We start from the raw sequence: 13,441 nt of genomic DNA on the forward strand, positions 1-13,441 counted from the left end.
ATATTGATCTTAATAATTATACTTGGAGATGGATGTTCCTCAATATCAAATGCAGGTTGCAAAGATCTGTTGAAAAATCCTACATTTTCAGACCTTTAAAGCAGAGATCTTTATTTTGTGGTCTTTGTTGTGTAGGAGAGCCTTAGGATGTGTCTTAGGATGTGTGAATACATATAGCCACATCTTGGGAGATTGCCAGAATATTTGGAGTGAAAAGATTGGCGTTTTGTAATTTTGGCAATCACCCATGGAATTCCAGTAAAAGTGTGTGTGTGTGTGTGTGTGTGCATGCGTGTCTGCCTGCCTGCCTTTGGAGTCTCGTGACTATCAATTGGGTGGACACACATGCTAGAATAGCATAGCATAACATAACATAGCATAGCATAGCATAGCATAGCATAGCATAGAATTCTTTATTGGCCAAGTGTGGTTGGACACCCAAGGAATTTGTTTTGGTGCAAATACTCTCAGTATACATAATAGAAAAGATACATTCGTCAAGAATCATCAGGTACAACACTTAATAATAGTCATAGGGTACAAGAAGCAATCAAATCATACTAGGAAACAGTCCATATAAATCGTAAGGATACAAGCGACAAACTTACAGTCATACAGTCATAAATGGGAGGGGATGGGTGATAAGGAGTGATAAGAAGATTAATAGTAATAGTAGTGCAGACTTTGTAATAGTTGAACAGTGTTGAGGGAATAATTTATTATACCTATAGAGGGCACAAAGAATAACCTAAAGTACAGAGAGTAACTTAACTTAAAGTACAGAGAGTCCTACAGTTCAATTAGTGACGGTTCAAAGTTACAATGCTATTGAAAAAACGTGACTTACGACCGTCTTTCAGAGTCACGACCTTTGCAGCACCCCCCAAGATCAAGTGATCAAAATTCAGATAGTTCCTATTTATGACGGTTGCAGTGTCCCGGGTCACGTAATCCCTTTTTGTGACCTTCTGACTAGCAAAGTCAATGGGGAAACCAGATTCACTTAACAACCCTGTTACTAACTTATCAACCGCAGTGATTCACTTAACAAGGGTGGCAAGAAAGGTTGTAAAAGTGGGGCAAAACTCATTTAACATACATCTCACTTAATGACAGAAATTTTGGGCTCCATTGTGGTCCTAAGTCAAGGACTGCCGGTACAAATGGAAGATCAGTTAGCCAGGCAACAATCAGATAAATGTGGTTTAAGCTCATTCCAAGAAACAAGAGTTGAGAAAAAGCCTTGACAAGCCCTTCCTTAATTCATATGAAGATGGACAGAGGAAGCACATTGCAAGATTTGGTTCTAATAAATGTAGTTTTAGACCCATATGGTATTTATTACTTAGTGTAATCTATCTTATAGGACCAACAATATCTTGTTAACAGCCAGATATATATTTTGTTACAAGTCCTGTTTATATGACAGTGGTCTGCATTAAGGAAAAACTCAAAAACTGCTATTTAAATTAGCAGAAAGCTTTCTGTTATCAATAAACAGTTCATAAACTCATCTTCCTTCCTTCCTTCTTTTAAATAAGGAACCTTCTTCCATGTGGCTTCAATATTGACAGACTATAATTGCTGCTTTCCAGGTGAAAACCATTGAACAGTTTTTCAGGGATAATTGAAAAATTGTGTTATAAGAAGGAAGGGTGTGACCTAGACACTGGTTTGTGTTTACCATGTGAGTGGAAAGTTGCACTCAACCTTGTCTTTAACTATTTCAGTATTTTTGACAGCTGTTAGCTATAGTATATATAGCAAGGGTAGAAAAGTAATCGGTAGATTGCAGTCTGATTCCTGTTTTGATGAATTTAGCAATCCATTTTTTTTTCTCTATCTCCAGGGTATATATATATATATATATATTTGCAGTTTACATTTGATGATCCTCGGTTTCTCATCTTATAGTTGAGTTGACCTTCTCTTTTTGTTTATTGAAATTGGTCAGGAATGTCAATTAATTTGGAGTGTCACTTCCTTTACATAGCTGGTAGTGCTTTGGCTCTCTGCATTAAATTGCAACACTGCAGTGTCGGATAAAACATGGTTATGTAAATCTATGCTAAATGGTAGATGAACCACTGGCTTCAATTTTGTTTCTTCTCCTAGCAACCATTGTGAGCTACAGATCATAGGCATTTGCAAATATAATACACAATGTAGTGCTTTATGGAGATTTTAACAAAACAACTACATAATTCAAGGCACCTACAATGTAGAATGTGTGTTGCTTTTTCTTTATAGTGAAAATAATTATTTCCATTTTCTGCTTACGTTCATTGTCATTACACAATTGAAATAACAGCTAAAATAAGTAATAGCAGTTTGTAAAGTTGTCACCTGAGACTGCTTGAAGTTACAGTAGTATAACTTAACCAAAAAGTATTTGTCCCTGTAAGAGTTCTACAGAATATAATAGTAAAGTGATTTTCTACTTCAGAAATAAAAGCTTGTTATTTAGTGGCAGAAAGTGAGATTTTACGCATTACTCAAATAAACTTGAGGCAACCAAAGATAAGGTAGAAGGAACAGGAGGTATCATAGCTATACGGGCACAAAGCAGATAAAACTAAAGCTATAGGACAGAATTATCATTGCAGAATTATCTCAGATTTCACTGCCTCAAATGTATCTGAACAGAGAAACATAAGAGGAAATGAGTGGGAATGACAAAATCATCTTGCATGTGAATTATCTTTAAATTGTTGGAAAATGAGGATGGATTTCAAATAAGTTTAAGTTTATATATATATCTGGGCGACTTCTGTCAAGTGAAAGATTTGGACAATAATTAAAAGGCAAAAACTTTCTGAGCAAGAATATCAAGGCTGTAGAATATCAAATACTATAAACCAACTAGAGTTGTCTTGACGAAATGGGCAGCAAAGAAGTTTAATAAACAAACTTCTAATGAGAGATGTTGCTGTGATGTTATGGGGTAATCTTTTGTTTAAGCTATGTGATGTGTCATACATCAGAATGTACTGTAATATTATTTTTTCCTGAATCCTGTCGGTGTCATAATCAAATCTTATTTTTCCCCACCGTACTTTTCCTCTTCTCCATTCAGCTGACTTGGATGTAATTGGGAAGTTTTGCCTAACAGTAATAATAGTAAAAATGCAGGTTTGTTATCTTTGCCATCGATATCACCATGGAATGCCTTATCAAATGTTATTACAAATTGAATTCTGCCATTTTACTGCATAGGCAAGATTGGTAGTAAATGTTTTTTATTATAATAAAGATTCCACCCCATAAATTTACATGCATTTCTAGGATTACACAATACTAGTTTTGGATTCTTAAAAGGGCAATGCCTGGAGTGATTGGCAAGATAAATTGCTTGGTGTGAGGTATAGATTAATTGTAAGGTAGTTACAGTTGTTATAGTGTATTAAAAGAACTGAATAGTAGAACAGCCCTGTTGTCCAAGGTTGCGTTATTTCTCACAAACACTGTCACTGAATGTATCTGGGGAAAATGAATTGTATTCTATTAAAAGTTAGGGCTGTTTCTTTTTCTTTTTTATTTCCCCTAGTGTTTGAGGCTAGGTTACCTATCCTTGCTATTTCAAACTATCTTGATTATTTATTCATTTAGCTTATTGCGATTTTACAGTTAGGCAGGAGACTACAGAGTTGGTACAAAGTAATTATTTGTAAATTATCAAGATGCTCACATGCTTATTTACAGTACACCACAAGGGCGAACTAGCTCCATACCAGAAGGATGAATGGTGTCTTGCGGCGCCATCCAGGACCTGCTCTCACCACCAATGTCGCTGGACATTGCATCCAGGCAGGTCCAGCATCAAAACGCCGCCATGTTTCCCACTGAAGTGGTACCTATTTATCTACTCACAGACAACATGCTTTCAAATAGCTAGGTTTGACAAGCTGAGACGAGTGACGGAAGCTCACTCTGTCATGTATGTGGTGCTAGGATTCGAACCACTGGAGCAGAGATCAACTCGAGCATCTTTAAGCCTCTCAGCCACCACGGCTCTGAGAGGACCTAGATAATTTTATCAGATATATTTCTGTGGGATGAAGCTTGCTTAGGGAAGTAACACAGAAGATGAAATGTTCTGTAAGGGAATTATACTTAGAATGTCCATCATATAATCCATGTTGGCATTACAACTTTATTTATTGTTTTACAGTTGTGCTCAAACGTTTACATACCCTGGCAGAATTTATGATTTCTTGGCCATTTTTCAGAGAATATGAATGGTAACACAAAAACTTTTCTTTCATTCATGGTTAGTGGTTGAATGAAGCCATTTATTATCAATCAACTGTGTTTACTCTTTTTAAATCATAATGACAACAGAAACTACCCAAATGACCTTGATCAAAAGTTTACATACCCCATTTCTTAATACGGTGTATTGCCCCCTTTAACATCAATGACAGCTTGAAGTCTTTTGCGGTATGTGTGGATGAGGTTCTTTATCTTCTCAGATGGTAAAGCTGCCCATTCTTCCTGGCAAAAAGCCTCCAGTTCCTGTAAATTCTTGGGCTGTCTTGCATGAACCGCACGTTTGAGATCTCCCCAGAGTGGCTCAATGATATTGAGGTCAGGAGACTGAGATGGCCACTCCAGAAACTTCACTTTATTCTGTTGTAGCCAATGACAGGTCGACTTGGCCTTGTGTCTAGGATCATTGTCATGTTGGAATGTCATAGTATGTCCTATGTGCAGCTTCCGGGCTGATGAATGCAAATTTTCATCCAGTATCTTTTGATAACCTACTGCATTCATCTTGCCATCAATTCTGACCAAATTTCCTGTGCCTCTGTAGCTCACACATCCCCAAAACATCAGCGATCCACCTCTGTGTTTCACAGCAGGAATGATGTACTTTTCATCATAGGCCTTGTTGACTCCTCTCCAAATGCAGCGTTTATGGTTGTGGCCAAAAAGCTCAATTTTGGTCTCATCACTCCAAATGACTTTGTGCCAAAAGGTTTGAGGCTTGTCTCTGTGCTGTTTGGTGTATTGTAAGTGGGAGACCTTGTGGCATTTGCGTAGTAATGGCTTTCTTCTGGCAACTCGACCTTCCAGTGCCTCCTTATTGTGCACCTTGAAGCAGCCACACCACATGTTTTCAGAGAGTTCTGTATTTCACCTGAAGTTATTTGTGGGTTTTTCTTTGCATCCTGAACAATTTTCCTGGCAGTTGTGGCTGAAATTTTAGTTGGTCTACCTGACAGTGGTTTGGTTTCAACAGAACTCATTTCCACTTCTTGATTAGTGTTTGAACACTGCTGATTGGCATTCTCAATTCTTTGGATATCTTTTTATATCCCTTTTCTGTTTTATACAGTTTATCTTTTTTTGCAGATATTTTGACAATTCTTTTGTTTTCCCCATGACTCAGAAGCCAGAAACATCAGTGCAGTACTGATGCACCCCTTTGTGCCAACCTGTGTGCATGTTATCAGGCCAGAATCACCAGAGTATGTAAACTTTTGATCAGGGTCATTTGGGTAGTGTCTGTTGTCATTATGATTTAAAAAGAGTAAACACAGTTGATTGATAATAAATGTAGTTCATTCAACCACTAACCATGAATGAAAGAAAAGCTTTTGTGTTACCATTCATATTCTCTGAAAAATGGCCAAGAAATCATAAATTCTGCCAGGGTGTTTAAACTTATGAGCACAACTGTATGTCCCATGTGTTGGCTGGTTAGTGTAGTTAGTACATTTAATGAGGTCAGTGGGTGTGGTGTGGTGGTATGAACCCACTAATCTAATTGTTGGGTTTCTACAACATGATTATGTTGATTTAACCAATTCCTGAACTTAGTATAATATGCTGCACCCAAACCAATAAAGTATATTGTTGCTTAATATGATGAAACATAGTGAATTTCTTCCTATCGAGACCAGACTAAACTAGTTTAGCATGTTGCACTAACCCAGCTGGTGGATAATAGAGCAGGTTTTGCCCTAAACTGTATTAGGTCTATTGTTGAGTCAGACTGCTCTGACCCAGACAGATGTGTGTTTGTAGATATGAAATCTAATCACCTCTGAGCCAGTGTTTAGGCCTAGCCTAATTAATTCTCAAGGAAAAGGGTAGAATTGTAGAGCATCTGAAAAACCAAAGTACTCCATTAAACCAAAGCCAATAATGTTGTCTGCCTGGATATTGGCAAGGAGCCAATACTTTAATGGTGCTTTATGAATGTACTTTTGGAACAAAATGTCATGGAATATAAAGAAAGAATAAAAGCTTTAGGTAGAGACTTTGTGTTTCCTAAAACGGTAATATGATTGGTGTGATAAATAGCTTAAATAGCTATTACTGATTGGGTTACGTGTGTTACATAAATATATCCAACAGGTCAAACCCAAGGAACTAATTTTCACTTTTTCTTTCCTTGAGATGTGGAAGAAACTTACGCCACTCATTTTTATGTGCTAAAATGCTGAAAGTAGGATTTTTAAGAAGGAAAATAGGTTTGTTTTAAATCCATCTGAATGCTTCCCAATATAGTTGGGAAGTTCCAGCGATCAGTTGGCCACCCGCCCCTGCCCTTGTCTGTCCTTTATTTCCTTGTTTTGAAGCCCAGCTGATCGACGTGGCAGAGCGGATTGCCGCACCTCAGCTGTTTCACTCACCGGAGCTGCAAAAGAAGGTAAGTTTTAGCAGAAAATGGCTGTGCGTGTGAACCACACAAAGCACGTATTCATTGAACCGGTTGTTACACCGGTTGAATCCCACCCCTGTATGAAATATTCTGGCCCAATGGTGTAGCATTCTTAATTATAATGTTTGTAATATTTATTGTTTTTCAATCCATTAATGACTTTAATGTGCTAGGGAATATATCTTAACATGTACATAATTTGCCTTTTACTGGCAAATAATTTTCCTAGTGACCAGTATAGCAAAGTGACTTTGTTGCTGATAAAACAAGAATTCACTTTCCTGCTTGCATATAGATTTAGGATATAGACTTTATAGCTTTACCAATAAACAAAATCTTTTGGGAAAAGTAAAAGGACTGGTCTGTACACCAATAGGCTCGTGCTTTAAAAGCTAAGTACTACTGAGATATAAAAACAAGGGAGAGCAGCAGAGACAGGAATATACACATTAATTAGGTTTGATAACACCATGGTTTATGAACTAGAGAATTGTACCAAAGATAGACAAGCTGCTCTGTTTAATCATCCAGTTCCTAGTTGGAAATAAAATAGGGCTTTATGTCAAAGATGTAGGCCCTGAGAATTGTAAAACAAGAGGAATAAAGCGTATGATCCATCATATAAAATACGAATGTATGTGTGCCTTATTTTAATTTGCCCAGGATGGGTAGACTCCTTCTTATGACATCGTTAAGCTGAGTCTGTACTTGTATATAAAAAGCCAGCCCCCGGGAGAATCCCCAGCTTTGACTCAGCTTTTTTAAGTCACAAGCTGTGTCTCTGAAAGCGTTAGCGTTTTATTCAGTGATTTTTCTACAGAAGCTACCCTTGCTTCAATCAGCTCCTGGGGATCTGGGCAGCTGCAACTTCAGGAGAGCGGGGCTCCGTTCTCCTGCAACGTTGGGATAAACTTTTCCCCAAGTGCTGCTGGGCAAACAGGGAAGTGTCTGAGACCTTCCCCATAGCCGCAGTTTGCCCGATCGTAAAACATTGGCAAACTGATAACAGCCAGCCAGCTGATCGGGTGGGAGGTGATCTCTTCCTTCTCTGGCTGATCTGATTGCTCGGGGCTTGCAATAGCCTATGGAGCAAAATTCACTTCTCGGAGCCATCAATGAGCAGCAGCCATTTTTAAGTGCAGTCTCTTCAGACATGAGGTGAGCGGCCATTTTAAGTGGCCTGGCGGCCATTTTCAGGGCTCCAAAGACCCAATTCCACCCTCTGCCATCCTTAAGCACTTTTGAGAGCCATTCTCTCAATTCTTGAGCCTTGCTTATTTTAAAATGGATCAGGACAATGCTCATGCAGAGCTTCCCCACCCCCAGTGGAACAGACCCTCCAACCCACTAAAAGGAAAAGATGCAGACAACCTACTGCTCAGAAGGAAGTGGCTGCAAAAATAAGAGCTAAGGCTCTAGCCCCTAAGAAGACAACTCAGGCTGAGTTGAAGGCAGAGAAACGCAGACATGCGGCTCTAGAGAGACAATTTAACAAGACTATTCAACAAATGAGAGGGCAACTGCAACAGGTTTCCCAGCCAGCCGAACATCAGGGTTTCCAGAGAAGCCCCCCCAGGGGAGGGGAAGTTGTTCATGGAGCCTTTGGACCCCCCCCCCGGTCTGGTCCCCTGAGGCATTTGAGGAACAACCTCAGGATTTCAGCAAGTCTGGGCCATATGTCCAGCAAACTTCTGGGCCCTGTGCCCCCTCTCTTCCCGCCAGAGTTCAGGCCTCCCAGATCAGGCCAGAAGCCACTTTCACATTCACTGAAGCTGGCCTTCGGCCCTCCACTACCTTTGACAACAGGCCCAAGGAGATCCAAGATGTTGTTTCCTTAGCCATTAGGCAGGGATTGGCTGAAGGTTTTCAACAGATTCTTCGGCCTCTGGAAAGGGTTCGGGCCCTTCTCCCTTCTCAGTCTATGGCTTCCTTACCTCCGCAATGAGATTTCCACAGACCCCAAGACCTCAGGGTCCATTCTTCACAGGCAGAATGGAAGGAGTATGAAGGGGAAGAGGGTGCATCCCCATATGAACACAGTTGCTCCTCTCGTTCAGAATGCAAAGAGGGCGAAATCTGTGATTGCAATCTTTCAGAGGAAGAAGACTCTCGTCCAGATCAGCCCTCCTCTGCATTAGTCTTTAAACCAGCCCTCTTTAAACCCCTACTTAGCAAGGCCCTGGTCGCTGCCAAGCTGTTACCTGAGGAAGCAGCACCTGACCCACAAGGGGAACCCTCTGGGCAAGGACACTCTCTCTTCTCCAAGCCAGTAGTACACACGGAGGTTTTGCCTTCTCCCCTTTTGTTTCTCGACATGGTCAAGGAACAGTGCGCTTCCCCTTCAGCAGGTCCTCGTCCATCATCTTTGGACAAGCGGTTCTACAATGTCAGCACATCCCTAGCCAATGCCCTTGCAGTGCCCTCAGTAGACACTCTAGTTGTGGCATCATTCTCCTCTTCTGGCACTCCCACCGAGCCAGAGGATGCCCTTAAACCAGAGGACAAGCATTCCGAACAGACCCTCAAGCGCAACCATTAAGCAGATGCGTGGGCTGTTCAGGCTTCGACTGCTGCATCATTTTTCACGAGGGCATCTCTACGATGGCTGCACCAACTGCAGGACCAATTACCTGCCTCTGACCTCAGGTCTTGTCAGGTCCTTAACAAAATTATAGCAGTGGCAGAATTCACTGCGGATGCCACCCTCAATTCTGCCAAATTTGCATCAAGGGCCATGGCATCTTCGGTGGCAGCAAGAAGGCTTCTGTGGCTCCGAAATTGGCAGGCCGCAAATGGAAGCTGGCCTCTGCCCCCTGCGCAGGAGACAAGCTTTTAGGCGAGGCTTTAGAGCCGTATCTCATCAAAACCAGAGATAAATGTAAAATTCTGGGGAAGATGGTCTCCTATATTTGCATTGTCCTGTGGGCATAGCTTCACTCCCGATCTCTCCAATGGTTCCTGCTCCCCTTTCAACGAGCAGGAACCAGCCACTCGTCAATCAAGGTCCTGCTCTTTCAACAGGCCCAGCAGTCCCTCAATTGGTGGCTCTCCCCGTCCCTCTGGAAGGGGCTCCAATTTAAGGAACTAGACAGGCTAGTAATCACCACAGATGCCAGCCTTCTGGGTTGGGGCTCCCATATGGAGGGTCAGATAGCTCAAAGGGTTTGGTCCAGATCAGACAGCACCCATCCCATAAATTGGTTAGAGCTCAGAGCTATCTCTCTGGCTCTCAAGCATTTCAGAGCATCGGTGACTGGCTCCCATGTTCTCGTGTTGACGGACAATATGGCTGCAAAGGCACATGTCAACAGACGGGGGAACGAGATCCAAGGCATTTATGAGGGAAGCAGAACGTTTGGGGTATGGGCAGAGAAACACCTGCTGTCGATCTCAGCGGATCACATTTCCGGAGTCAACAATTCCCAAGCCGACTCGCTGAGCAGGAGTTTAGTCGACCAGGCAGAATGGTCCATTCCTCTGTTCCTATTCAGGGATCTTTCCCTCAGATTCGGAACTCCAGAGGTGGATTTCTTCTCCACTCCTCAAAATGCCAAAGTCAACAGATTCTTCACCAGGTTTCCTTGCCAGCGAGTGGAGGGGACCAATGTTCTTCATTGCAAATGGCCCGCAGGTCTCCTCTATGCCTTTCCCCTCTTCCCATCATTCTGACGGTCATACGGAAGCTGTTGGCGGAACAAGTGGAGCTAATTCTCCTGGCACCTTATTGGCCAAGGAGGCCCTGGTTTGCAAACCTGGTCAACCTGTCTGTGGCTTCCCCTTGGAGGATCCCGGCTCATCTCATCTCCCTGCACCAAGGGCCCCTGATCCATCCAGAGCCCCAGTGGCTCAAGCTGACCATGTGGCGCTTGAGCGGCAGTGGCTAAGGGAGGCTAATCTCCCAAAGGGGGTTATCCTCACCATCTAGGCGTTTCGCAAACCTTCTACGAGGCACCTCTATGATGCCACATGGAGGGTTTTCTCCCAATGGTGCCTCAAGGAGGGTCTCTTTCCTTCCTCAGCCCAGTTGCAGCGGTTCTTAGATTCCTTCAGGATGGCTTGGAGAAAGGTTTTGCCACCAATACCTTACGTCGCCAGGTAGCGGCTCTCTCCTCAGTTCTTTCATGGGGTTCGCTTCCTTCCTTGTCCCATCACCTCTCGGTCAGGAAATTTTTGAAAGGTGCTTCCAACCTACCTGTGGTGCACAGGTATCCTTCATGGGACCTTCACTTGGTTCTTAATGCCCTTACGAAGCCCCCCTTTGAACCCCTTAGAACAGTGTCTCTCCAATTCCTAACTCTAAAGGTAGTTTTCTTCGTTTCTATCACTTCAGCCAGAAGGGTGTCAGAACTGGCCGCCCTTTCTATCAGGCAGGATCTTTGCATCTTTCACAATGATAGGGTTGTTCTCCGTCTGGACCCCTCCTTTATCCCAAAGGTTAACACTTGGTTCCACCGGTCCCAAGACATTGTGTTACCTGACTTCTGTCCCCTTCCACACCATGACTTAGAGCGCAAGTGGCATACTCTAGATGTCAGAAGGGCTCTTAGAATTTACATCAAGCCTTTTAGAAAGCTTTTAGAAAGACAGAAGCCATGTTTGACTCCTTTTCACCTTCTCACTTAGGGAGCAAGGCCTCTTCCCCTACTATTAGCAGGTGGGTCAGGACGTGCATCGCAGAAGCCTACAAAGCGGTGGCTCTTCCGGTACCCCGTGGTCTAACAGTGCACTCTACCAGAAGTGCGGCCACTTCAGCCACCTGGGCCATCTAGGCATCCTTGGAAGAGATTTGCAGAGTGGCCACGTGGACATCCCTGTCTCCCTTCATCAGACACTACCGTCTGGATTCCTTTGCCTCAGTGATGGTGGCCTTTGGCAGACGGGTTCTTCATTGAGTGGTTCCACCTTCGGAGTGATTGGCTGGACGAGGACCCACCCGTGGACATGTAAGCTTTGGTATGTCCCATCCTGGGCTCTTGCTGCAGCATGGAGGAGAATGGGCGTTGGTAAATTTACCTGTGAACATCCTTTCTATCTGCTGCGAGAGAGCCCAGCCCCTCCCTTGGTTCATCCGGAGATGGTAAGGCATGTTAATGTATTGGATTGTTTGCTTTCAGAGAAAACTTCTTCAGTCTGTCAGGTATCTTCGCCAAAGCTGGGGATTCTCCCGGGGGCTGGCTTTTTATATACAAGTACAGACTCAGCTTAATGACATCATAAGGAGTCTACCCATCCTGGGCTCTCTCGCAGCATAGATAGAAAGGGCGTTCACAGGTAAATTTACCAATGCCCATTTTAAAGTCTTGTATGTTCAATGATGTGCCATGTTATTGAATATTTCTTAATTTGTAGGACAGGAAATTTTGCAAGTTGATTACGAGTGCTGATTTAAAGCCTAGCGAATAGCCTATGGCAGGGGTGTCAAACTCGATTTCATTGAGGGCCGTATGAGGGTTGTGTTTGACCTCAGGGGCGGGGTGGGTGTGGCCAGGGTGGGAATGACCAGCTTGACGGCACTTGTGTCAGGAGGCGTCTGTGGTGGCCCAAGCGCTCTGCCAGTGAAAACAGGCTCCAGAGTTCCATTTTCAGCTATGATGGCCTCCTTCTGCCAGTGAAAATGGAGCTCGGGGTGCGGCCCCCTGAGTTCCGTTTTCACTGGCAGAGGGTGGCAGGAGACCGTCACAGCTGAAAATGGGGCCTGGGAGGGCTGCACGCGGCTCTCCCGAGCTCCGTTTTCACTAGCAGAGATACCACGGGCCAGTTCTTTGCTCTTTTTAGGGTGGCCCCCACAGGCCAGATCTAAGCACCCTGCGGGCCAGATCCGGCCCCTGGGCCTTGAGTTTGACATCCCTGGCCTATGGCGTATTGCAGTAAGCTGATTACTAGGCTTATGAAGGAAGAAAAGGTGACCCTCTTTCCTGCAATTTAAGATTATTTGTCTCTTTTCTTAGTGTGGACAATCTAAAATGGCAGACCATCTTGATCTGGCTGATTGTTGTGGTTGTGAATGAAGGTCTTCCTATGCTGAAATTCATACATTGTCATTTTGTTCTATGGGGTTGGGTTGCCCTCCTAAAATTTAAAAACTGCATAGTATTACATTGTGTAGATTATCTGTTAAAAATCTCTGTCTATCCTGGCTTTCATTCCATGAATGGCACCAGATCTTAAAGTATTTGTGTTCTATTTCTATTTTATTTCTCTTTTTCCACTCTACCCCGCCTTACCCCACTCACGTTTTTAAATACAATATTATCCACCCATAAGAAGTAGGTTTCTCCCCCTCCCCCCAATTACTTATCAGCTGAGTCGACAGATGGTTTATATTTTTTGTTAGGAACTTGAAAATAAAGGAATGGGCAAGAGGTGCCAATGAATACAGGCATGTATTTTGAAAACAAGCCTTATTATTTATCTTTGCTTGGGAGTATTGTTTGTCCAGTGAATTTTCCCTTTCTTAGACCACAAAAACATAATATCTCCCTCTCTTATTTTCTATTGTTTCCTGCAAGCTTGTTCTTCTTGTTTAATGTAACTACTCTCCCTCTTATCTTGTCTTCTGCTTCTCCCCCCCCCCCTTTTTTTTTTTCTATTTTTGATGGAGGGAAAGAAATGCATGTACTGTTTCAGTATGCTTCCATGTCTGTATGAGAGAGAATAATTTATAGAGAGGTGAGTGTACTTTATGTCATGAACAATTTTAATACAGTAATATTGCTGCTGCTTTTATTATTATTGTTGCTAGTTTGTCCTGAGTCTAGCAATGTACTTGTA

The 13,441-nt window shown here is 42.8% G+C and overlaps 1 protein-coding gene across 39 annotated transcripts in view; it reads left to right on the forward strand.

The window, feature by feature from the left end:
- Positions 1-13,441, forward strand: part of PLEKHA5 (pleckstrin homology domain containing A5) — a 205,164-nt gene that overhangs the window by 13,137 nt on the left and 178,586 nt on the right. For 3 of the 39 annotated variants that reach the window (XM_087968730.1, XM_087968732.1, XM_087968737.1), the window contains exon 1: positions 6,591-6,658. The exons of 32 other annotated variants lie outside the window; for them this stretch is intronic. The gene's annotated coding sequence lies outside the window, so the exon portion shown is untranslated. Of the gene's footprint in view, positions 1-6,583; positions 6,659-13,441 lie in introns of those variants that run through there. 4 more of the 39 variants (XM_087968714.1, XM_087968726.1, XM_087968736.1 and 1 more) reach the window with 3 other exon arrangements.

Source organism: Notechis scutatus, chromosome 6, assembly GCF_049901735.1.
Source record: "Notechis scutatus isolate UNSWTSFEM ecotype Mainland chromosome 6, rNotScu1.2, whole genome shotgun sequence".
Taxonomy (NCBI): Eukaryota; Metazoa; Chordata; class Lepidosauria; order Squamata; family Elapidae; genus Notechis; species Notechis scutatus.